Raw genomic sequence first — 26,533 nt, 5'->3', positions numbered from 1 at the left:
AAGTTTTATCAGTTTGGGATCTTCTTCAGAGCCTATATTACATTCCTCAATTTCTGATTTCAAGGGTTCCATTTTAGGCTTTCTGGGGACATCGTTTGAATTAAATAAGTCCTCCAAAGGAGTTAATCCTTTGGGAAAAAAAAATTGTCTTTAAGATTGATGACTTCTGATTCTTCATTGATTGCTTCATCAATTTCCATTTGTTTTAGGTTTCAAATATCTAATTTTGTAAACTTTGTTGGATGAAATCTATCTATCTGATTATCTACTACTTTGTTAATTTCTACTTCATTAGAGTAATCAAAATCTAATGTTATGTCTGTGTCTATGTTGCTATTTACAAACTCCTCATCTAAAGTCAAAAAATTGTTAATTTGTTTATCATTATCGAACACTTTCCAGTTCTTTAAGTTTTCAGGAATAGTAGGTCTATGCCTAACCTCAGCAAAGTACTGATGGTTGGGTTGAAATGGAAACTTGAAAGTCCTAGCAAACATGGCTAAGCTGTGAGCTTGCATGTTGTGTTTTCTTGGGATGACAACGAGCTTGGTTTCTAAAAAAGTATTTAGTATTTCTACAACTGTTCCTCTATAAAATACTAACCTAGGATCCCTAGTCATATAAAAAACATTAATTTGTTTTATTACCAAATCATAATCTCCCATAATAGAGACTCTTATGGCTCCTAACCTTTTGACCAGTTTCAGACCTAACATAAGTGCTTCATATTCGGTCATGTTGTTTGTACATTTAAAGTTCAATCTGTAGGCATGACCCTCTGAATGATAATTTTCTAATTTTTAAATCCATACACCGGCTCTTGCACCTAGTTTGTTGACTGACCCATCGAATTCAAGATGCCATAGAATTTCATGTTCATAATTCTTACTGTTTGGGGGTACAAAATATTCTTTGACTAAGGTATCTAGGTCATCTTTATTATCTAAAATCTCATGAATTTGGACATTATGATTCTCTTTTAATACTGCAATTTCTTTTGGCTATGTTGTTATGCTATTTGAAGTGTCTTATTGATTAGATTCAACATTGTAAAGTATGAAAGAATCAATATCAGAATGTACTGAATATATAGGAAAGTTTTGAGGCCTCTCTTGGGTACTCACTACATACTTCATCAAATTCTCTCTATACAGTTTCTTGGGATGTCCAAAGACTGATATGGTATCTATGACATGTCAAGTTGCAGAGATCCCTGGAGTTTGGCACCCCAAGATCTAGACAACAACATACCATACTTAGGTGGTATATCAACAACGACTATGTATGTAAGTATGGTCTTAGCAGGGTACTGCACTAGGGAAACACACAAATATTTTATAAGTCCTAGGCACTTAACTTGGCTTGAATAAAAGGAAAACAGATCCTTGTAAGGTCTAATGATATCCAAGTTTAGCTTCTCCATAACGGATTTAAGCATAATATTATGCGAAGCCCCAAAGTCTAGCATGGCATTATGTAGGATTTTATCGTGGATGTTAAGGCTAATGTAGAAGGGTGGTATCCCTCCTTCCACTAGTTTTCCATTAACATTAGGTCCGAAAATTAACTCAGGTTGATCATAAAATAGGTTCACAAAGTCTTCATTCTCAACGAAGTTTAAAGATTTACTTATCTGAGATCTGTAAGTTTCATGTTTGACTAATTCTGTTAAAGGAACTGAGATTTTGAGTTTGGCCAACTCTGCTCCCAAATTTAAAGGTAGAGGGGATTTGTTTGTTTGAACATTTGAAATCTTAGCACCAAGTTTCTGAGTAATCTGTTCTTCTTTTGCATTGTTTGGAGTGTTCTTAATTGGATTTTCTAATATGATTTCTAGAGGTTGTTCCACTGTTCCCTTGAGGGGGACTGAAGTGGAAGGTTGCTCATTAGAAGGTTGGTCATTGGTTACATCTTCAATGGTGGGACTGGGAGGGTTTTGATGTGATCTAGAAAGGATTTGTAGGGTTTTTGTAACTTGAGGATTTTGATTTGTAGCTTTTACTTTCTTAGGCTGATTAGGTACTGCTTTCTTATTTTGGTCTAGAACGCCAGTGTTCTTTTTGCTTCTCAAATTGTATTTTTTATTCACTTCGAAAATAGTAGAGTCATACCCTTGGTTATAGTCGAAAGATTCTCCAGTTTGGGTCTGTAACTGTTGAAGCATGTATAATTCTTGATCATCCTGAGTTAGAAAGACAGTTTCTTCATCATCTAATCCCATTAGGTTGATTTGGGTGTCTATCTTAGGGTCTTCTTGATGGGAAGTTTCAACATAATTTTCTTGGAAAGGTGGTCTAATGTTTTGATTAGGCCCATTTTTACCAGTGTTTTGGTTCTGGTTCTTCCTAAAGTTTGGATTCCTTACTGGATTTGCTTGTTGGTTATCCCAGTGAGGTTTCCTTTCAATGACTTCTATCCTATCCATCAACCTTTCCATTCCTTTAGCTAAAGCATCCATTTTTTTATCAAAGGGTGAAGTTTCATCTTTCAAGGGTGTTCTTCTCTCGTTTCTAACCCTAGCCCTTTTGGATAGCAGATTAGCTTCTACACTAACTGCTACACTTTGCATATCTTCAAGTGTAGGGGGATTCCTTTCTCTAAGTTGAAAAGCCATATCTGTGTCAAATCCATCTGGAAACTTAATCAGGGCTAAGCCAGGTGGAGGCCTAAGGTCAAGTGGGATTGCATTATATACATTGTTAAACCTAGTACAGTAGTCCTGAACAGTTTCGTTTGGTCCCCTTTTAAGGTTTTCATATTCAGAAAGAATTTGAAGGGGTTCTTTTTCTTCTCCCACCTATTTAAAAATTGCTGGCAAAGAAATTCTAAACTATATATACTCTGAGGAGGAAAAGTTCTAAACCATGTTCTCACTTCTCTAGCTAGAGTTTAGACAAAGATCCTCATTTGGACATCTCCTATGTCAATTTCATGCAGCTCAAAATAATCTGTCATCTTTTATGTGTGATGTTGTGTTGTGTAAGTTCCAGTGCCATCGAATAAGGTAATTTTACTCTGATAATATACTGGTAAGGCACCTTGAGGAGTAGGCATCACAAGGGGGGCATACCTGAGTTCCATAGCTCTAAGTTGGACAGGATTGAGAACAGGAGTTGGGGTAATGGGAGGATTTGGGACAACAAGAGGAGTTGGGGTAATAGGGGTAATGGGTATTTGAAGGGTAGTGATAGGCAGCTGGGGGAGTGAAGGTATGAATAGAGATGAGAGTTGATCTTCAGAGGTGTGGGGAAATTATGGTGAGCTGAAAGATGTTGAAGTTGTTTTAGAAAGTTCAGGGATTCTACCAGTGGTAAAGGATGACTGAGGGGAGTTCAGAAGGTACTGATTGTTAAATTTGGTCTTTACATCCCTCCGTCAGAGATCATTTCTCTTTTGCATTTCATTTTTAGGTGTCTCATACAGTTCATTCATCTGCATTCCGTTAGGGGCATGCCATAATCTGACGGAAGGGCCTTGTCACTCATTCCCCTCATGTCTTGTTCCTGCTGGCTCAGGTCTTTTCATCAAGGTCCATAAAAAACATTTTCCCAATCAATGACAGTCAATATTTGGTCTCTTGGTCAGCAAAGGGTCAGTTTAGTTATTAGGTCTAGGGTTTAGTGAATTTAGTCTTTAAAATGTCCAATAATGCCAGCAGGCCAGAGGGAGGTTCTAAACAAGTTTTTATTTCAAAAATCTCATCGTCATATTGTTGGACTATGACTTTTCTTCAAAACTCTGTTTTGAAGAAAATTCGACATTTCGTCTTTTGTAATAAATTATCATGTAAATTTCAAAATTTTCAGTTCTTGGATATTTCAGATGCAGCCCTGGTCATCCTTTGCCGAAACTCAATGCCATCATCCCTGCAAAAAATTGACAAGAATTTCATCATTTTAAGCCAAAAAATCAAAGAGGAAACAAAAAGAACAGAGTTGTATTAAAATGAAAAAGTGCCAAAGCTAAAACATAAGAAAGTGGGTTTTTGAGAAGCAAAAATCAAACCCATCACTGTGTAAGACATTTTCATTGTTTAAAACACCATTGGTATGCCAAGAGATCAATTGAAGTGGACTTGAGTTTGGAAAGAGCGAATTTTGTGTTTGAGAGCCAAAATTGTGTGTTGGAAGTGCGCGCGGTGCATTGGAGGAGGTCGCGACGCACATAGGCCACGCGGCGCATTGGGTCGATTTTCTCTGTGTAAATTTGCATTGTCATGATGCATCCAGGAGGCACGACACACTGGGTTTGTGCGCGGCGCACTGGGTTTGTGTGAGGCGCACAGAGCGGACAGGCCAGTTTTTTATCCTTGTTGTCATCAAAACTCAAATAAAGCCATTTCTTTTGCTCCAAGTAAGTTCGAGCGTTCTTGATATTGAATTTAGCTTGGTTGGGTATTGTTTGGAGGGAAGATTTAAAGGTTTGAAGTTTGAAAATATAAACCCTATGTGTATATTAAAATCTGCTCCTTTGGGTGGTGAAATTGGTGTTTGAAATTGTGATTTTGGTGCCAAGTCTCCTTTCCCACTTGTGATCCCTTCCCTTTCATAATCCTATCATTATAGTTAATCCCTTAAACCACTCATATCCCTGCTTCCCATTTTCCCTATCCTAAACTCCTATCATTCCCTATCATTTTCCCTCTCCCATATCATTTGTAAATTTCCAATCCCCACTCCCTAAACACAGTCAAGTGACTGTTTGCTCATTTAAAGTTTCACTTGGCAAACTCCACCATCCACTTTTCCCACTGTCCCATATTCCTCACAGTCCCTCATTTCCCTGTGGCACATTTGGCATTGAAAACAAAACATCTATTTCTCATTTTCAAACCAAACCAAACACCTACTTGACATACACCTTTGCAGCACCATGACAGACACTGATTCATCATATGAGCAAGACAGTGATTCTACCACAGAGCTTCATGCACCAAGGAGGTCTCATAAGGGTGGCAGACATGTTAGAGAAGAGCCCACCTCTTTGACTGAACTGCAAGCCTGCCCACTTGCCATGACATGTTTCCAACAACAGTCATGTTTTCAGTATTGTGAATTGATTGCTCAGGTTCAACATCATCAGGAGTTGGCTCGATTGTTTGTTTTACATTTGCATGATGGTCAGGTAAATCTTGCTGGTGTAAACTTTACCTTGACACCAGAGACCATTTCTCAGGCAACAGGAATACCGAATATAGGTGAGGAATGGAACAAAAGAATGCAGGTGGAAAGAGCATATTATGAACCATATATCAAGCCTAGCTATATGAGACAGCTCAGCAGGGTGTTCCCTTTCCGGTTTTTGAAAGAATCCTATGCACCATTAATGAGAATCATTATCAGATACTTCAGTTGTGAGGGCCGCTTTTCACGCCTCTATACATACCATATCATATTGTTGATGCATTTTACGAGAGTGAGGATGATGAACATTCCATATTTCATGTGCCGAAACATCGAGAGGATGACCACTCTTGTGCAGAAGAAGACTCTGGAACAGCAGTACAACAACATTTACCACTATGCGCTCATCAAGATCATTGTTGTGCATCAGCTTGGTTTGCAGGGTATCACATGGGAAGATTTCATTTCCCGTGAGTTTTTCACAGCTTCAGCAGCTCATCAGGAGGTTTTCCATCATACAGGTGAACCTTCATATCAACATGGAGGTCAGGAGGCAGAGACTTCTAGTGTGCCGACATATGTCACCTATCAGAGAGGCACGAGGGGATTGTTTGCAGCAGCCCGACGAGTACTATCTCCACCTGGGGTGGAAGGGGTCTCGTTGCTGTCATCAGCAGCACAGGTACAGGTACAGGATAGAGGCAAGAGGCCTATGTAGGATGAGGGTCTTTTCGGACGCCAAGACATTGATTTCATCCTCATCGATGATGATGTGAGCTCTCCTAGCTCAAAGCTGAGGGAGATTATTCAGGAGCAGAAGGCTGAGATAGATGTATTGACCGACAAGTTGCAAAGAGCTCAATGGGTCATAAACTATTTGGAGCAGCGAAAAAAACAGTTGGAGGATCAACATACATCCATGGAGTTACAAAACATTCAGCGAAACCACCGAGCTGCCCAAAGGAGGAGGATAGAGTTCACTTCATTGGAGCAGGAGATAGAGGCTGATTGAGAGACTTGGCTCGAGAGGGTCAATATTCACCTTGAGAGGCTGTTGGCGAAGGCAAACAAAGACAAGCACATGCTCAGGCACATGAAAAACGATTATTGGGCACGAAATCATGTTTGCAACGCAAGGATCAAAATCCTGAAGGCAAGACTAAGGAGGGCACTGAAATGATGCAAAAGGCATGATAGGCTCCAAATATTGGCCGAGGCTTCCTTGGCTAAGCATGATACTCCATGATAGACCTCCATCCCAAATTTCAAGGAATTTGGAGATTTTTTTTTCAATTTTGAATTTTTTGGCTTCTGCCCAACGCATAGCGCCACTTGGCGCGCACTTATAATTGGGAGATCCTTTGGAGGAAAACTTTGAATTTCTGGGTTTTTTATGAAAATTTATGCATGCTCATGGATTACCTAAGGATTTCATCAAGTTTTGGGTTGCCTAAAGGGTAAAAAACACCCTAAAAATGACCTCTCTGCCACCTTTTGCACCCACAGGAAGTAGTCTTGGGGGATTGACGTTTTGGAGGAGCAAATGACATCCAAATCTAGAAATTCTACTTGGGTTGGAATGTAGATAGGCAGGGATTTCCAACGAGCTACCTTGGGCTCAATTTGGACTTCAGTAAGTGCCTCAAAATCAGCTCCAAAGTTGTGCTACGCATACAGGTTTTGGGCGCGGCGCATAGAGAATTTTGGCCTATTTTTCACTCTCCAGCTCAAAATTTCGGCCAGTTTTGACTAGTTTTGCTTTTTTATGTTACTCTTGATCTACCTTGATGTAATTTCATGAACATGATGTAAATTTGGCACATATTTACTTGTTTTAGTAGATTCATTCACTAAAAAGTGAAAAACAACTGAATGAATTAGTTTCCTAACATATAGAGGCAAGTTGTTTCATTGCCTATTTTTCCGTTCCTTGTTTAGATATGGTTGAAACAACTCCTATAATGATGAGCTCGACCCATAGAGGCATGGGAAGGAGTTAGGATTGTCTATATCATGTAATTTCTTAGTCATTTTCAGGGTTGGGCACTTGGGATTGCTTGACACTCCATTGTACATTTGATTTATGCATTTTTGGCAAAGGAAAGACCAGGGTTTTGTAGCACTTGTTGTTATCCTTGTGGCTCTGTGTTTTGTTGGTTTTTTTCTTCATGCAATTGTAAGTTCATTGATGTTTCATGTATGCCATTTCCCTTCTCTTTGCTTCTCAAATTAAACAAGTGAGTGACAAAAGGTAGAATTCATTAGCTTGCTGTGCTCTGCCTGTTAGTTTGATTAATTTTCAATGTTTTCTTCAGTTTGAAGAGGATTCTTGGTACCCTCTTGCCCTCTTCAGCTCCTCAACGGTCTTTTCCATCCATTCATTTAATCTAAAGCATCAAAACTACTACCTACCTTGCCCCAACTAGAACTCTGCAAAAATTTGGCCTCATCCCCGGACCCAAATTTGCCTTTCCATTGATTCCAACAAAACCCCCAAAAAACCAAATCAAATCTTGCACTTCATACCTAGCCTAAAATTAGTTTTTATTTCAGTCATCTCAAGCCCCATCTGATTATCTTTTGCTGAGATTGACCCGGAGAGAGCCCTCTCCTGTCCTCGTAGGGCTAGCTACGAGGCTGAGCGTGGTTTGATGTGGACCTGTTGTGCTCTACAACAACCCCCATTTCATATCATGGTTATTCACATAAAAACTATCATATGAAATGGGTCCCTTTTAGTTTTGATTGGTATCAACATTGTATTATTCAAAAGGGTCCGAAAACAAAGTGAAGACATTATAAAAAACCTTTTGAACAAACCAATTTTGGTCTTATAATATAAATAATCAATCTTTTATCATTGCGATAAAGCGATCGCAAGATTGCATATCGCAATGACATAGGAGGCATACTTTAAAGGCCCATTGGTTTGATCCGATGCGATAAAAGTTCCTTTCGCTCCGATGCGATGCGATATCGCTATCGGCGATCGGCGACATACTATGCATGTTTTTAAAGCACCCCAGGTAATACACCCGATGCGATGCGATATCGCTATCGGCGATCGGCGATACACTATCCATGCTTTCTTAAAGTGCCCATACTCCCGATGCGATGCGATATCGCTATCGGCGATCGGGGATTTCAAAAGGTGTCAATATAAGGATTTAAGTTTTCCCCAATGCCCGATTGCGATAAAGCTAGAAGCGCAAACTTCAAAAAGCTGTTAAAACAGAGGGATATTACGATTAATTCATATTAAAAGCCTTATCTGTCGAACAGTGATTTACCTGCTCAACCGCCAAAACATCCAAGGCACGCTTAAACAAATCATTTGGCTGATTAATGATATGATGGGCATTTAAAGGATTGGCAGGTTTTAACGGCCATTTAATGTAATAGTAAGTCCTAAAATCTTCTCATAGATTGTATCCGCGGCCACTTTAAAGTTAATCCCTCATCACGCACTGATCAATATATCTCGCTCATATTTGTTTTCACTACCAATTCTCTGTGTTACGCTTATTTTCACTCCTGTGCAGAATTCTTCTGAAGCAGAAAACTCAAGCAGAATGGGGAAGAAGTCTAAGAAAACCACAGTCGCTTCCGTTGTGCCAGCCACAGGATAAGCCATCGCTGATCCAAGAAATAAAAAGAAAGGATTGATATCTGATACTACATGTTCTGGTCTCGGCAAAACTACTTGGCAGAGTACCTATAATTTGATTGAGGCCGAAGAACCTGAAGTGACAACAGTACAAGCCACTGCAGATTCAACTCGGAAATCTGATGGTACTTTAAAGGACTTAGCCGACTCCTTCCTTCATCGGATAGCAGCTCGGGAACAAATTCTCCCATATACGGATGTAGTGAGGTGGGCGATTGAGGAAATCCCAATCACAGACAGAACTTTCTGCACCAGAGATGGGAGAATCTTCGGTTCATTCAAGGTTGATGATTTAAGGCAAATGTATCATTTGCCTGAGCCAGAGAAGAAGTACAACAAGGCGTTTTTGGAGAAATTCCGAAAAGAGAACGAAATTGAATCCGAACCCATCCGGGATTGGAGACAAAATCCGGCAAAACACAAGCATGAATCTTCCGGTAAGTACTCTGTTGATTCCCTATGCTCTCCTTATTGTTATGCTGGGATAATGATGTGTAGATTGTGGGGGTTGCACGATTCTGCTAATTTCACTATAGAAATGGTTCCCTTGATGGAAGCGGCGTGTAACAGTGAAATAATGGATTGGGCAACTATACTGTCAGATAAACTAGCAACAACTGTTCTTGATTTTAGGAAAAAGACCCGCGTTACTGAAAGGTTAATTCCGCCATTCTACTACAGTGCCTATATTCTAGATACCCTGTGTTTTAATTCTGAATTTCCTGTGCTCGGCTGGAGGTGGACATCAGAAGACCCCATGCCTATTCGCATATATCATTAGAAATTGTGGAAAGCTTCCTATAAGCACCATTTATACCAAGTCTGCAATGGATTTATGTTACCCATTCATTACTCTATTTTTGATAAACCTGCTCCCTAGATTTCCTACCAAGACGGGATTGACTTAACATCAGTAGGAAGATGGTTCGGGGAGGAAAAGTTCACTTATATAAGAGTTTTTTGTAGCCAAGCCGAACCTCATGTCCTTCCTTTGTACATACCTGATAAACTGCTGGCGAGGGAAATAGCTTGTCAGATCATTGCCGAGGGTGTTACACAGACTCTCAAGAAAAATAAGAAGTAGGTCTAGCCCTCTTTTCCTTTGAGATGTGGTGTCTACATGTTGCATGATTTCAAACATGCAGAGAAAGAAGCTACAAAGATAAAATCATTAACTCTAGCAACTCTCCCTAATAGGCGATTTGATCCCAACAAAGTCGCCTATAATGCACTTGAACAGGCCAAATTGACAAAGTTTGATCATAAAGAAGATATGTTCGATGACCTGTTCTCCTCAGCTGAGTCAATATTGCAAGTTAAGGCACTAGCCAGAATGAAATATCAGGATGAAGGGTTGGTTGAATTCAACAGACTTAGAGAACAAAGATTGCAAACTCTGCCTCTAGATCTGTTAGCAACAACCCCAACAACATCATCAAGTGAGCCTGAACGAAACATTCAAAGGAACCTCCGGTTACAACAAAAGAACAAGAGAAAGCACAGGAGGAAACTTAGACTAAAGAGCAGGGGAAAGTGCGGGAGGAGACCCAAACTAAAGATCAGAAGCAGAGCAACATAGAAGTAAATGTGGATACTCATATTGATCCAAAACTGCTCCAGGAATGGCAACAATTTTATTCTATTATCAGCAGTCTAGAATGTTCAAAGGACACCAAAATTTCGAAAGCAGCAGACACACAGGAAACCACTTCACAACAGGTTCCAAGTGGAACCAGCGGCCCACCCAGTTCAAAGGAAGTAGAAATAATACCAAAGGACCCTTCCGATCAAATCATTTTGCAGGTAGAAGAGATTCCTCCCTTGGATGTCTTCTATAGCCCAAGGCATAAAGCTGCCCAAGGCATAAAGTTGTAGTAAAATGACAGAGGAAGAGAAGAAGGACTGATCAACCTTCCCTTTTCCCAGAACAGACGGTCACAGGCAATGTGGTTTGGAAGGAGGAATTTGACCCCTCTGATGACTTAACAAAACTATCACAATATGCTGGAGCCTATTCGGCAGCAACAATAGACAAAGCATCAGAGGTGAGTCTTTTATTGAAAACAAAAGACCAGGAAATCTTTTTATTACAGGCACAGCTAACTGAAGCACAGCAGAAAGCGGAGCATGCAGAACAATAATTGTTGACACAACAGCAAGTAAATAATCAATTAACTCAACAATTGCAGGCAGAGAAACAAAGGATTGACCACAGCGCAATCCACAAGCAGAAAGAGTTGTCTGAAGCCTTGGCACAACTGAAGGCAGCAAATGAACAAATGCTGAAAACAAAAGATGAGCAGATTGCTCAACTATCAGCACAGCTTGAGAAGACAAAGGGCATTCCACAAATAAATGAATTCAGAGTAGAAGCACTACAGATAAATACGACATTAATAGCCCAAATCAAGCTTCTATGTCAACAAATCGCCCAGGCGGAACCACTATGCGAATTGACGGCATCAATAAGTGAAAAAACAGAAAAGGCTAGAGCGGAATTGGATCAAGCTGAAGAAACGATAGCTGCATTTCTTGACTGGCAAGATACTTATCAGGGACAAGCGGTAAATTTACCAAGAATTTTAGAGTGACATAAAGATATATTGTTTACAGAATGGCAGTCCCAGTTAATGAAAGCAGAGAGGGCAATTTCAAGGTGCAAATCAACTACAAGCAATTTGGTTGAATTGGTTAATAATACTCTCTACTTGTCAAACATGATTTCCCAATGAACTCCAGGAAAATTGACAGCGATGAAAACATTGGAGCATTCATGTTATCCAGATCTAGAGGAAAAGGGGAGATTAATTGCCGGAATTAACAGTTTAACATGGGACACCTATTGGTTCTTCTTGGTAAAACCACACACTCAAAGAGCCACCCTCAAATGCCTTACAGATGCAATCGGGTATATTATCCCCGATATTCAGGATGCCACCTATGCCGCCCAGCTTAGCTCTCGCCTCAACAGACCGCCCGAAGTGGAGCCAATGCTTGCGATAAGTCAGCTCAGGTTCAAAGGCAAACAACCTACTTGATGATTCATGCCGCCGACTGCCAGGTTGCTGAGAAGAATATGATCAAAATCAATTGATACCAATTAAGTAGGATTTCAGTTTCATAGATAGTTAGCTTAATTAAGTATTTATAGACCCTTTCATGTTTTTAGAAAGGGTCGTAAAGTTTTGTACTTGACTTAAAGACTGAAGTTACACTACTGTACTTCAGCCATATTCTTTTATAAAACTGGACCAATTATTCTAATTTTGACAAGAAAGCTTTTATGCAAATGTGCACTACTGTCTTTGTTTGAAAGTATTTCCGCGTTGGAAGAAGAATCTCAAATAGCGATTAATGTTGGGAGTGACTAGCAGCTCATATGGTACTATTATCTATGTCTGAATTCATTCTTTTCATAGGAATTGTTATTTGATTGCCTTTGCTATTATCGGATATATGTATGTGTTTTAACAACATTTCTTTATTCCCTCCAATATTGGATGTTTATGGGGTGCTTTTCTTTTGATCGTATATGTATCGATGATATATAAGTGTAGCAATATTGCGCTAATCCCTTTGTTTAACGATTTAAGCAAAGTAATCCTTGAATGAATAAAAGTGCATGTTTATTAAATAGAGTCATCTACATGCCTATTTATAAACATAGATCATTAAGCGCTACACTTTAAAGTACAATAGTTCCCGGGATTAGTAGTAGTTCTTTTATTTCGCTGATAAATTAAGTTATTTGCCTATCATTAGATTAATCAACCAATCATTCATTCATCCCATTTATCCATTGCTGGGAAACTGGTCCCATTATCCCCAGTCGGAGCCACCATTCCAAACGGAAAAGGAGATGTATTAAGGTCCGGACCGGGTGGTTATCCCCCAATGTTGATACAACGATTTTCGGGGCATCAACATTTTTGGCGCTAGAAGGAGGGCCTCAACTGTGAATGGCAAGCAAACCCAAATCTGCAGGCCATTCTAAGAGTAATTCTCCCTCCGTATCACCTCGTACTTCCCAATTGCATGTTGGTTCTCCAGTATCCAAACAAGAAGAAGAGGAATCAACTACCACTGCTTAAACCCATCATACTCCAGAACAATTAAGTCTTGAATCCCCTGAAGTCCAGTCTCTTATCCACAAACTTCAAAGCTTCTCGATTTCACCACAGAAATCTGAGGTATCACAAAGCAGTGCGACTTCACAGTTCAATTTACCTCACCCTCTCACCAGACTTCAGAGCGGAAAGCTCGGTATTGAACCCACTGAGTTCCCTTTACCCAAAAGGAAAAAGGCGAAGAAATATACTGAGGGATCTGACAGTGAATAGCTTTCATCCATATCCTCCATCTCAGCTTCCCCTGTGCGAAGTCAACCATCCACTCCCCCATTACATATTGTTGTTCATCAGGGATTAGGAACTGTAACATCCCAACCTGCTCACTCCGCAACATCATTTCCTTCCCAGACATTTGGAATTTCAACAGTAGTATCATCTACTACTGCTGTTATAATGGCAGATCCATGGACCAGGCCTGGTGCAGTCAACATGCCTGCACCATTGCATGCATTACCTGATGCTCCTGAAAAATGGCTACCCAAATTTAACCCAGATGATGGAACACAAGCTGAGGAACATATTAGTAACTTCATGTTGGCAGTCAACTTGAAGGGAGTAACAGAGCAAGATGTTGTTGTTAGACTTTTCCCTTATACTTTGCAAGGATTAGCAGGATCCTGGTATTTTTCTTTACCTTCTGGTTCCATTACCAGTTGGAACACTTGCCAAGAACAGTTTCTTACTAAGTATGGAGATGACAGGTCTTTGGCTACACTAATAAATGATCTCTCCAATCTTAGGATAGAGCATAGGGAACCAATTAAGGAATTTAACGCTCGATTCAATAAACTCTTGAATAAAATCCCAACGGCCTCCAAACCAAGTGAGCAAATCCGAAGCGAATGGTATATAATTGCCCTACCTGCCAATATAGCTATTTTTGTAGACAGGGCTGGGAAACCTACTTTAGCTGAAAACATGAAAGAAGCACTTGCTGTGGAGAAACGCATTAATGCTCTAGAAAAGAAAGCTTCTCTAGAAGACAAAAAAGCCAAAAAAGTTTCTTTTAAAGATGGTTCAAAGAAGAAAACCCCAAAAGATCCATATGACATGGAGGGTCTGCCAAAGGTCCTCAAGACTATGTCAAACGAAATGGTTGAAATAAAAAAACAAGTAGCCGAAAGCTCGTCCAAGAGACCCTTTAGAAATTATAAGAAAACTGAATCAAAACAACCAAATGTTATATCAAATGCAGATTCAGATCTTGAAGAAGGAGAAGAAGAAACAGCTACACCTACTGATGAAGAAGAGGAAGTTGTTGAATGTCATGGAATGTGGGATTTCATACTGCCTAACTCCGATACAGATAATGAAGAGGAAGCGTTTCCTGTCACTACTAGGAGTAAAATTACCTCCGAACCTGTTCAGGTAACTTCAAAGAAAAGGAGTGCAGGTGCTGCTACAACAAAGGAAAAAGTATCTACAAAGAAGCCACTTGCAGCAGTTCCTCAAAACCAACCTTCAACCTCAAATACTCCTTCAACATCTAAAACTTTGGTAGTATCCGATTCAATGGATTACAATATTGTTGATGATATGAAGAAAACTAAGGCAAACATTACCATGTTTGAAATTAGCAAATTAAAACATCAACAGAAATTACTTCTCAAAGAATTAAATGATGTTCCTATTTCACCTCTTCCCAGTGCTAAAGCTGCAAACGATACAGGTCAACCACCTTCTGGTATGGTCGAAGCTACTGATGCAGTCCTAATAGGAGATAGATCAAACTCTCATACTCCACCTTTTCTTCTAACCTATGAGATATACAATAGAAACCTACACAACTGTTTGATTGACTCAGGGGCATCTTCTAACATAATGCCAGCTTCAGTTTGTTCCAAACTGAACATTGAACCCCAGAAGTCTGCTATTCATATTGTATAGTTGGACAGGACTAAAGTACAGGTTTTGGGAGAGATTAATTCCGTAACTATCAGGTTATCTGTTGATCCTAGAATAGTACAAAGGATTGATATCCTAATAGCCGATATACCTGAATTTTATGGTTTAATCTTAAGTAGGGATTGGTCTGAGAAACTACATGGGTATATTTCTACTGACTGGTCACATATGTGGCTTCCCTATAAGGGAAAGCCAAATCAAATAAGGATCGATCGGGAAAATCATATGACCCATACAGTTACTGAATTTGAACAAGAAAACCAACCAATAGCATTTAATAACAACATTTTGGGGAATTATTCATCAGAGTCATTTTTTTGGCAACTTCGCTGCCCAGCCATCCCCTTTCTCAGTAAACCATTTTACATCTCAGATTGAAATTTTTTCACAAACAGATAGGTCAAGATGTTTCAATGGTACCGAGAAAACTGTAAATAAAATTGTTAATACTTCTTTATTTTGGTCGTTATATTTCGATGGGTCCAAATCTAGTGAGGGTTCAGGAGCAGGATGTATTTTCATTAGCACACAAGGGGAAAAAACAATGCTGTCCTGTAGGTTAGAATTTGAATGCACAAATAACACAGCAGAGTATGAAGCCTTAGTCCAAGGACTATATAAAGTTGTTGGCCTTAAGGTCCAATATTTGAAAGTGTTTGGAGATTCTGAAATTATTATCAAACAAGTAAGGAATACAATTCATTGTCTTTCCACTCATCTCAAGCATTATCAATCACTGATACAGGAACTCACCTCCCACTTTTTGGCATTCAATATTTCTTCTATTCCCAGGTCTCAAAATTCGGCAGCTGACCTGCTAGCCAATGTTGCTTCCAAGCTCCTACCTTTCGAAGACTATAGCCCAGATAGATTTTCAGTAGAATTGCTTTTTAGACCATCAATTCCTGACAATGTCACTAATTGGAGAGTATTCAACCATGATGAAGACATTTTACAGTTCTTAACTTCCGAAAAGTCCTATGATAATCAAATCATCGAGGAAAATGAGCATGACCTTCAAATAAGAGGTAAACCTGAGGAAAATTCAATCCCTAAGCCTGTGGTGAAGCTTGAGGATCTTTATGATATTAAAGACAGGTTTAAACCTGTGACTAATGCAAAGCTCCAAAGTTCTACCCTAAGGTTTGAATTGATAAACCTTGGCACTGAGCAAGCTCCTCAAAACATTAATTTAGGATTAGGACTTTCCTTGGAAGAAAAGGAAGCATTGATTAGACTGTTAAGGAAAAATAAACAGGTTTTTGCTTGGAAATATGATGATTTAAAGACATATGATACATCCATCATCCAACATACCATTCCAATGCTTCCCGAACAGAAACCAATTCAGCAGAAGTTGAGGAAAATACATCCGAACTTAGAGAGTCAAATAAAATATGAACTTAAAAAACTCTTGAAAGCTAAGATTATTTTTCCCATTCGGCACTCAAACTGGGTCTCCAATATGGTGCTGGTCAGAAAGAAAAATGGCGACATTAGGATTTGTATTGATTTCAGAAATTTGAACAAGGCAAGCTTAAAAGATAATTTCCCATTACCTACTATGGAGCAGATACTCCAATCAGTAGCAGGCTCTGAGTTAATGTCCTTTCTAGACGGTTTCTCAGGATATAACCAAGTATTGGTCCATCCTGATGACCAGCTCAAAACCACATTCAGAACAAAATGGGGAACATATGCGTATCAGAAAATGCCTTTCAAACTTATTAATGTAGGAGAGATGTTCCAAAGAGCGATGGATATAGCTTTTAAAGGGTTGATTAATAGAACAGTAGTCGTCTACTTAGACGATATTACTGTATTTTCTAAGGAGAAGTCCAATCATTTGCATGATTTAAATCAAATCTTTCAACGCTGCAAAAGATACAGTATTTCTCTTAACCCTAAAAAATCTTTCTTCGCTCTTGACCAAGGAAAGCTCTTAGGCTTTATTGTGTCTAAAGATGGTATTTATGTTGATCCTGACAGGATCAAAGAAATCTCTGAAATCCCTTTCCCTCATAATAAAAAATCCATGCAGTCATTTTTAGGCCAAATCAATTTTGTCAAAAGATTTGTTCCAGACTTTTCTCAAATCATTTTGCCACTTCAAACTATGATTAAGAAAAATTTAGTCTTTAAGTGGGGATCAGCAGAAAAGGAAGCGTTTGATTTAATCAAACAATCAATAATTAATGCCCCAGCCTTAAATACTCCTAATTTTTCTAATCATTTTACATTGTATACTATTGCATCCACCTTGTCTTATGCAGCAGTACTCACACAGCTTAATGATCACAATTTGGAAGCACCCATTTCATTCTATAGTTCAAATCTTCAGGGTGCTGAATTGAATTACTCCGAAGTAGAAAAACAAGCCTTTGCTGTATATAAAGCTGTCAAACATTACAGATCCTTTCTTTTAAAAGCCCACACAAAAGTTATAGTTCCTTTCCCTGCAGTAAGGCAACTATTGATCCAAAGGGAACTAGGTGAAAAAAGGGCAAACTGGGTTACAGAACTTCAAGAATATGACTTAGAAATTAAACCAGCAAAGATTGTTAGAGGCCAAGGTTTTTGCAGGTTATTGGCAGGAGCATCCAACATTCCAGAATCAGATGATACAGATCAAACCGAAGAAATCAACCAGATAAGTATTACTGATTCTGAATCACAATATGCTGACTTAATCTTTTATTTGAAAAATGGATATGCACCTCCTAACTTGTCTTACAAAAACAAAAGGGCCATTAGATTGAAAGCAAAAAATTTCACAATTATTGATGATGTGCTTTTTAGGCAAAATTATGATTCAATGTTATTAAGATGCCTAGAAAAACCTGAAGCACAAAAGGTTTTGCAGGAATTACATGATGGACCAGCAGGAGGACATTTTGGAGCTGACACAACAACCCACAAAATCATTCATGCTGGATATTATTGGCCCACCCTGTTTCGGGATGCTCATGAATATGTAAGGAAATGCCGAAATTGTCAAACTTCTAGTGGAAGACAAAGAAAATCAGCTTTTCCTTTGCAACCGGTCAACATTGAACAACCATTTGAGCAATGGGGATTGAACATCATTGGGGAAATTACTCCACATTCTTCCAAACAGCATAAGTATATCCTTACTGCTACTGATTATTTTACTAAGTGGGTTGAAGCAATTCCTTTGAAGACAACAAATTCTGAGGCAATCATTGAATTCATAGATCAATTCATCATTACCAGGTTTGGTGTCCCAAATGATCTTGTTTTTGATAATGCATCTTACTTTTCAGGCAATTCTATGTTTGATTTCGCTATTAAAAGAGGATTTAAATTAAAATATTCTGCTAATTACTATCCCCAGGGTAATGGTTTAGCATAATCTACAAATAAAAATCTGATTAAAATTATTAAGCGAACTATCGAATAGAACCATAAAACATGGCACAAATCCTTAATATTCGCACTATGGGCTGATAGGATAACACAGAAGGCTTCCATAGGATCTTCTCCGTTCAACCTTGTGTATGGAAAAGAAGCAGTGTTACCAACAAATCTTGTCCTTCCTTCCCTAGCCCTAATTCAGTTTATTGAGGAAAGCCCTTCTTCTTCTATTCAACTTAGACATGACCAAATTCTAAAATTAGAAGAGGAAAGGGAAAAAGCCAAGGCTATTCATGCAAAACATCAGCAAATCATCAAGTCATCCTTTGATTCAGTCTCATCCGGTTCAAAACAATTTCAAGTCGGTGATTTAGTTCTGAAATGGGACAAAGCCCATGAGGACAAGGGAAAACACACCAAGTTCCAGAAGATGTTTTTAGATCTGTGAGAAGATAGGCCATTCGACCTTCATATTACAAGATTTATCAGGTTTGAGAGATTCTCTCCCTGTTAATGGCCTTATCTTAAAGAAATTCTTTAATTGAGGAGGTAACCCCTTCTCCTTTTTTTAGTTTAATAGAGTTTTGTAGTTTGTAGGACCATTAGAAAATAAAGTTGTAAGGTATCTTCCATTGACCTTTGTTGTACTTAAAAGTTGCTCAACAGAAGTAGTGAGGATATTTACTTTTAAAATAATAGAAGTCTTACACAAGAGGGATAATTTCTAGGAAACTAGGTATAATTGCATTCCAAAACCATACTTCAATTTTTGTGAACCCTTCTCAAAGTTTAGAAGTATTGTAAATCATTTTATGTTTTCAGATTGGTCACAAAAAGGTTATCAATATCAAAACAGAAACTAATCCAACTTCAGCATCTTTAACTCTTATCTTGTCATCCATTTACTCTTAAGGAGAAAATTGTCCATCCCATTCACCAAAGTTTATGGTTACTCAGAGTGTAATTCTAAAATATCTGATATTAAAGATAAGAGGTCTTATTACAAGCCTGCTTACCATGTTCATAGGGAAATAGTTTAACCGACATTACCAATACTGCATACCAAAACAGGGTAATGGCTTAGAATTATAAGACAAGGGGTCTCATCACGAGCCAGCTTGTTCGGTTAGATTACTACCAGTGAATGAAATTGTCAATAGCTGGTCACCAAACCAGGACAATGGCTTTTTATCTTAGCAATAAAAGAGAAAAAAGAAAGGAAATACAAAATATGAAAACATGTTTTGAATTCATTCTGTTAATCACACTCTTAAATGGATGGGACAATGGACAATAATATGGTTTAAAGGTATCCCTATCGAAACTATGAACGTTTGCTGGCAGCAGAGGCTCTACCTATGACAAAAGAGTCAATTCTAAAAGCTGATTTGGAAAGGTTCTCTGTTTTATCATTATAAACCAATAAAGGCCAATTTAAAACTTAGAATGTATCTAATTTTAAACAAGAGAGGAAATTAACAAAGATAGATTCATTTTATTTAGAATGCATATATACCTAGTTATATTAGAATTTTCCCCTTTAATGAGAACTCTATTTTGAAAAAAGTTTAAGTATTTCCATACTTTTCAGAGATAACTGTTTCTTCCAGCGAATCGCCAATTGTTGTGCTCTACAACAACCCCCCATTTCATATCATGGTTATTCACATAAAAACTATCATATGAAATGGGTCCCTTTTAGTTTTGATTGGTATCAACATTGTATTATTCAAAATGGTCCGAAAACAAAATGAACACATTATAGAAAACCTTTTGAACAAACCATTTTTGGTCTTATAATATAAATAATCATTCTTTTATCATTGCGATAAATCGATCGTAAGATCGCATATCGCAATGGCATAGGAGGCATACTTTAAAGGCCCATTGGTTTGATCCGATGCGATAAAAGTTCCTTTCGCTCCGATGCGATGCGATATCGCTATCGGCGATCAGCGACATACTATGCATGTTTTTAAAGCACCCCAGGTAATACACCCAATGCGATGCGATATCGCTATTGGCGATCGGCGATACACTATCCATGCTTTCTTAAAGTGCCCATACTCCCGATGTGTTGTGATATCGCTATCGGTGATCGGGGATTTCAAAAGGTGTCAATATAAGAATTTAAGTTTTCCTCGACGCCCGATTGTGTTACCAGGAAAAGTGTCAATTTAGAACTACTCTATCCCACTAAGGTGTGATCGTTGCCTTAGAAACAAACAGAGAAAAACTACTTTTGTATTTCCTTTATGAACTATAAATAGAGAGGAGTAGAAAGGACCAACTTGTGTCTTGCGCTAATCCTTTGATCCAATCCCTCTCTTCTTTGACAGCTTCCAGCTACCTACTCCCTTACTTGCCCAGCTTCACCAAGTACCTGTAAGATCATAGAAGAAGAAAACTATACGAAGACATGGATCTATATTCATAAACAACTTAGGATCAGATTTAAGTTAACCATACAAATGTAACAAGCATCAATGATACAAAAGCATGGAGGAGAAACTCAAATAGTTTTTATTGATAAACAAGAAGATCCAGGAGGAGTTACAACCGATGGTTCCTGACCCAGCATCAACCTCCCAGCAAAGAAGCCCCTCTTCACCTCCAACAAAGCATAGATCACCCAATACTCTGATGTTTGTCTCGAAACCAACAACAATTCCTTACAATGTGCAAAATTCCAGCCTCTGGATCTCTGGGATGAGGGATCCATATATAGATATGTGTAAGGAGGATGAGTCAACTTGTGATTTGATTAGTGTTTTCTCTCTGTCAGTTCTTGCTTCCACTTGGAGACTGAAGGCCTCTTACTCATCCTTGGTCGAATTCAGTGAGGCAAGTGTCATAGGAGAAGATTCTGGAAGCTTCCATTGTCTCTCCACCTCGCGGAATGACACTGCCATTTGTCATTTCTCGCCCAACGCACCCTCATAGTGCATTTAGGTGCGTTGCAACGCATGTAGCCAGTGTATTCAGGTGCTATGCAATGCACCTAGCCAGTGGAGCAGTTGAAATGATCCTGTTTTGACTTATTCTGAGCAGTTTCTGGTGGAGAACTTCTAGGAGAAGCTGTAATTTGTTGACCTTGTTCCTTTAGGGGTTAGAACAACACTTTTAGGGACTTAGGAGCCCTTGGTTTATGGACATTTCATGCTTGGAGTTGTAAGGCACAAAAATGTCTATAACAGTTGCCCCCTAAAGTATGAGGCCATTAACCTTTTGGTGTCGGGTGAAATGCTTTATTATGAGGATCCGAAGTTCTTTCAATGCTGGGAGGAGACCTGTAATAAGATACAATACAATACATTCTCTTCATACTGTTTTCCATGATCTAGCTGAGGCGGGCATTCCCATGCTCAGCTTTATAAATTCATTTTTATGTACATAGGACAGACAATCGTCTGATTGTAGACTGATGATTCTGATAGAGCCATCATCCTTTTGGTAGGATGATTATCTGTGCTGCAATGCTTGTACATTTAATGTCTTTATTTCCCTAAATATATATCGCAGCCCGGATGGATGAAACTAGATCCGGGGTCTTCAATCTCATCCGATCTTCACTCGAAGTACAAGTCGATCGATGTGAGAAATGTTCTGAAGTCGAACATGGAAAGACATCACCTGATTACCAGTCAATGATGTAAACTGTTAACAAGCGCGAGAGGAATCACCGATAATGATAATGATCCTCAAGGTACTGCAGTACAATTCACGTGGTGTGAATAAAGGACTTGGCGTCGAACACCACGCAAAATCTTTTGGTCGAAGGTCATTGATGTAAACCTGTCGCCGGAAGTGAGAAACTTGCCATTGAGGCATGCAAGCTTGAAAGTACTGGATGGGGTGTTCCTAGACCAACTTCTTGGATAATGAGCTGATGTCGACAAGAAGTGATCCGTCACAGGAGGGCCTTAATGAATCCCACATCAATGACACGGAACAGAGCAAATGATTTTGATGGAGGTGAAAACGATCTGATGATATATGGTTCAGGGTGGCGGTCATGAAAGGATGGAGTATAATGTATGGTAGTGGGTGAGACACAGGTGACTTCTCTTGAACATGTCGGCGACACTGATGTGATGGATTGGTAGCATTAACCCCAAATGTGGATGGTATGGTGTGACCATGGCGATGTGACCGGTGAATGAAACAACCCAACCCGACTCGGACACGGAGTGGAAGTGTCATGTTCAAGAGCGACTTGCTACCAATAAAGATTCTTTGATTTTTCTTCCCAATTTTTCCCCAGTCATTGCTGACCAGTACCTCTTTATTTTTGTCAAGCTTGAGGGGGATAACATATGCTTGTTCTATAATTTTCCCTTCGGGCAAACCCATCACTATGTTTTAACGAGCCTAGCGATAGTGAAACTCGTTCTCGTCTAAAGACAAGTTTTTCGCTATTAATCTTTTTAACGAGTTTAACGACAAAGATAACTCGGTCCTTTTCATTTTTAGAGAGTCTGAAAAGGTACGTAAAGGTAACTCCAAAATTACTTTTTCGTTATCTAATCCCTTAAGTCCGAAAAAGTATAAAACAATACAGAAGGGATGAATTTTCGATAGTTTTAACGAGCCGAACAAAACAAGCACTCGATCTTTTTGTGCAATAATCCCTCAGGTCAAAAAGATTAAAATCTAGATGAGGGATAGCACTTCCTGTCCCTTTAACGAGCTGGAAGGCCAAGGACTCGGCAATCTTTTCATATTTTACGAGTCAGTTGAAAAGAGCTTAAAAAAGACTCGTCTTTTGAGGAACGAGTGATAAAATGGGTAGCAGATGATTCCAGGTAAGGTTTGGAATTTTCCAATCACGGTAGTGTCACAAGGATGGCTAGTGAAATCACTCTTCGTAGCTGTTCCTCAAAATGGGTAAACAATCAAATGGAGGTGAATGATCGGCAAATGGAAAAGTGGAGGTGATGGTGCAAACACAACCAAGGCTTTAATGGCTGAAGTACTACATTCACGGTGGTTATTTACCGGGGAAATAGTTCATTTTTTAACGAGCTTAAACGCGGGTGGAAACATTTGCTCGATGCGGGTTTATTTTTTAACGAGCTTGAACCTTGCAGTAACACTGCTCGATTAATCCAGTCGTATGATAAGAATGTCTCATATAAAAACGACAACTTTTAGAGTTTTGCCCCACATCCTTTCTTTATGCAAGTTAGGAAACGACCAATCCTACGGTTTAAAGGGTTAGAGGTCCTAAAAATTTAAAAAATAAATAGTCGCTCTTCGCTTGCACGCCAAAAGGCTTGCATGCCCCCAGGTATAAAATAGAGTTTCAAGGTCACCCTCTATTCGAGCTGACAAAACATTTGTTTTATCAGGAAGGGTATACCTCTTACAGGTTACCCAAAGATTTTTCTATTCATAGCGCAAACAAAACACTTCTTCGGGGATGTCTACCGAGATAAACAAAGGTGAGTGAAGGAGGCTACTCCACTCACATAACTTTGACAAGAGAATCTTGTTCTAGAATAACCCCCCCTTCCAACCACGGACGGGGGTACAGACTAGTCATATTCTCCCGCGGAAACCTACCTTATACCCGAAGTTTTCCTGCCGAAGCAGACCAGGATGCATGCCCCCTAGGTTTCAGTCATATCCCTCCGAATTATTCGCGCTCATCGGGAGGACGGACTGGAGATTGAGACATTTCTTGCGTGAAAAGACCATTCAGGGATGGTATATGACTATTTGCTATGCGTGATCCAGGAAATGAAAGTTGGTCTACGAGCTTGACCACTCTTCCTTCGTGCGGAAAACACATTACTCTAAAGAGTGAGGAGACAATTGCTTCCATGCAATAAATATAGTCTCGTCCAAGGAGTAGATTGTAATCCAGGGGTCCTTGAACTACCATTACGTTCATGCGAACTGTCTTCCTTCTCAATGTTATGGGCACATCGGGAAGGATCCCTAAAGGTCGACTGGTTCCTTTATCAAAGCCTGTCAGATTTCTCATCTCAGGAAAAAGCGATGGTGAACCAAGCGCTTTCCAAGCAGTTGAGGAAAGGATACTTGCAGAAGCCCCCTCATCCATGATGGTACCAGCCATAACCATTCTATATATTTGAACGATAATTCGGAATGGTACGCTTGCTGGTAAACGGGTTCTGCCTAGTTGATTCCAGTCGAAGGAGACAACTAGGTTGCTTGGAGGTGGGACCGAATAGACGGCCAGGTACGGCTCTGACGAACTTCCTTCCTGCGGTAAAGGAACGGGTAAATTGCCCCCATGTTCGTCGGAGTCTGTGTTTATGAAGAGAATTTGGACGGTGTCATCCTTGTTCTCTTCAGTGACTGTATCATCTGAAGATGAAACCTCTGAAGGCAAGACCGGGTCAACTGCCGCCTCGACCTTTTGACTTTTGTCTGGTATGGATCCAGATGGTTTATCTTCAATGATAGGTGCTTCAACCGACCACTTGAGCGGGCCAGCCGGATTTTCAACTAATGACGGACTCGGCAAGAGTCTTTTATATCCAGGAGGAAGTCGTAACGGTGAAACCGGACGATCATCCAAAACTCTTTTAGCTTCGTCTAAGAAGGGACAACGGTGGATGGCATGATTGCCTTCGAACAGTTTACAAGGAAATGTACATTTCCCTTTTTGTCCTGGGGCTTCACTTTCACTAGTTGATTGTGTGCTTTCAACATGATCATCAGAGGTTGACGACACCGGTTTGTGAAAACGAGGAGATCAGTCCCTTAATATCCGAGGGATGCAAGGACAATCTCTGTGAAAGTGGTCTCCTTTGCAAATGACACATGGCGATTTAGGTCTGGTCGGTGCAGTGTGTGGATTTTCGTTAGACGACACTCGTTTTCCCCCATTTGACTTTGGCTCCTTCTTCTTATTCTCTTTCTTCTTCTTTTCCTTCTTCTCCTTAGGAACTTGACCTTTGGCTTTACCAGCCCCATCAAGCGAAGAGGAATGAGGAGAGGAAGAATTAGAGGAAGTAGAAGGCTGGTGGGCAACTCTGGACTCGTCTAATTGCCGATTCGATTGTTCAGGAATAGTGGTGTTCTGAATGACAGAGGTTGAGAAGAGCCATACAGGCAAACCAATTGTCAGCCCTGGAAGCGACAATGTGGCCATATGGGGCGCACCAACATCTCCCCATGAGGAGAAGGGACTAGGATTTCCACTAAGGGGAATTCCTTGGTTGGTAGACTCCATTTTCTCAACCCAAGATCAACGTAGGAAAGGGGTATGAATATTCCGTTTAAAATAAATTTTATACACTTTGACACAACTTGTTTTTTCAGTTTTTAAGAGTTGAGAAAAAACAAAAGATGACTCTAGTCTCCTTCGATTTTTAATGAGCCTGAAGTGACAAGTGCTCAGATGGACCTTTTCCGTTAAGGAGTCTGAAAAGGAACGAAAGGACTGCTCTGGAGATCTAGGTAGAGGGAGTACCAAACCAATCGCAAAACTGCAGAATACTTTTTATGGTACGACAGTCAATCTTCCCGAATGCTGTGTTCAGTGCATTGCGATCGATAGGGTGGCAGACACGGCTTCCTATGGATAAAGGATTTAATCCTATAGGGGTCTCCCAAAATATACTCGACGGTACGTGGGAGCACAAGTCCGTACTAGCACTTATCGTCTCAAAGTGGAGGAATCACCCAACCATCAGTGAGGACAACAGTTACCAGGCTTTACGACGCTGGAATACGTCTCTAGCCTAAACCTCTAAATGTTGTGCGTTAAGTTCCAAAGCGTTGTTAGATTCATTGAATTTATTTTAAGTTGATCTTGCTTATGAAGTTTTCCTTTTGGGTTCACCATGAGATGTAGATGTAATTCCTAAAATGCAATCTAAAGATGATAAACAAAATTTTATCTCTTTTGTGCAATGAAAATCCTAGCTACTAGAGGAAAAGAAAGACACAATCTTTTCACAAAGAGCAAAGAGCACACTGTAAATGCACTTTCCTAAATCAAGCCAAACAGACTGTCTATATGCAAATGCACATGCATGTATTTGTTTTCGACTTTCTTAGTATTGATGCTAAAAAGAAAGTTGATGTACAAATCTGAATTTGCTTTCAAGCAACAAACACAAACAAGCTTCTTTTCGAAATCAAAAGATAGGGACGATTACGACACTTTACGATTTTGAAATGAATACTCGTTTTTGACACTAGAAAATCGCAAATTCAGACCACAGGCAATAGTAAAAGTATAATCGACCATCAACAGGAATCAAACTTTCTCCTATGATCGAAATCGACACTTGCGACAGATCTAAATCAAAGGACGATAGTACGATTATTCTACTTTTGCAATGGAAAACTGT

This window comes from Pinus tabuliformis, chromosome 2_2 (assembly GCF_031772625.1).
Source record: "Pinus tabuliformis cultivar Carrire ecotype Pingquan chromosome 2_2, CPIR1, whole genome shotgun sequence".
NCBI lineage: Eukaryota > Viridiplantae > Streptophyta > Pinopsida > Pinales > Pinaceae > Pinus > Pinus tabuliformis.
Note: the sequence above shows the minus strand (reverse complement) of the source record.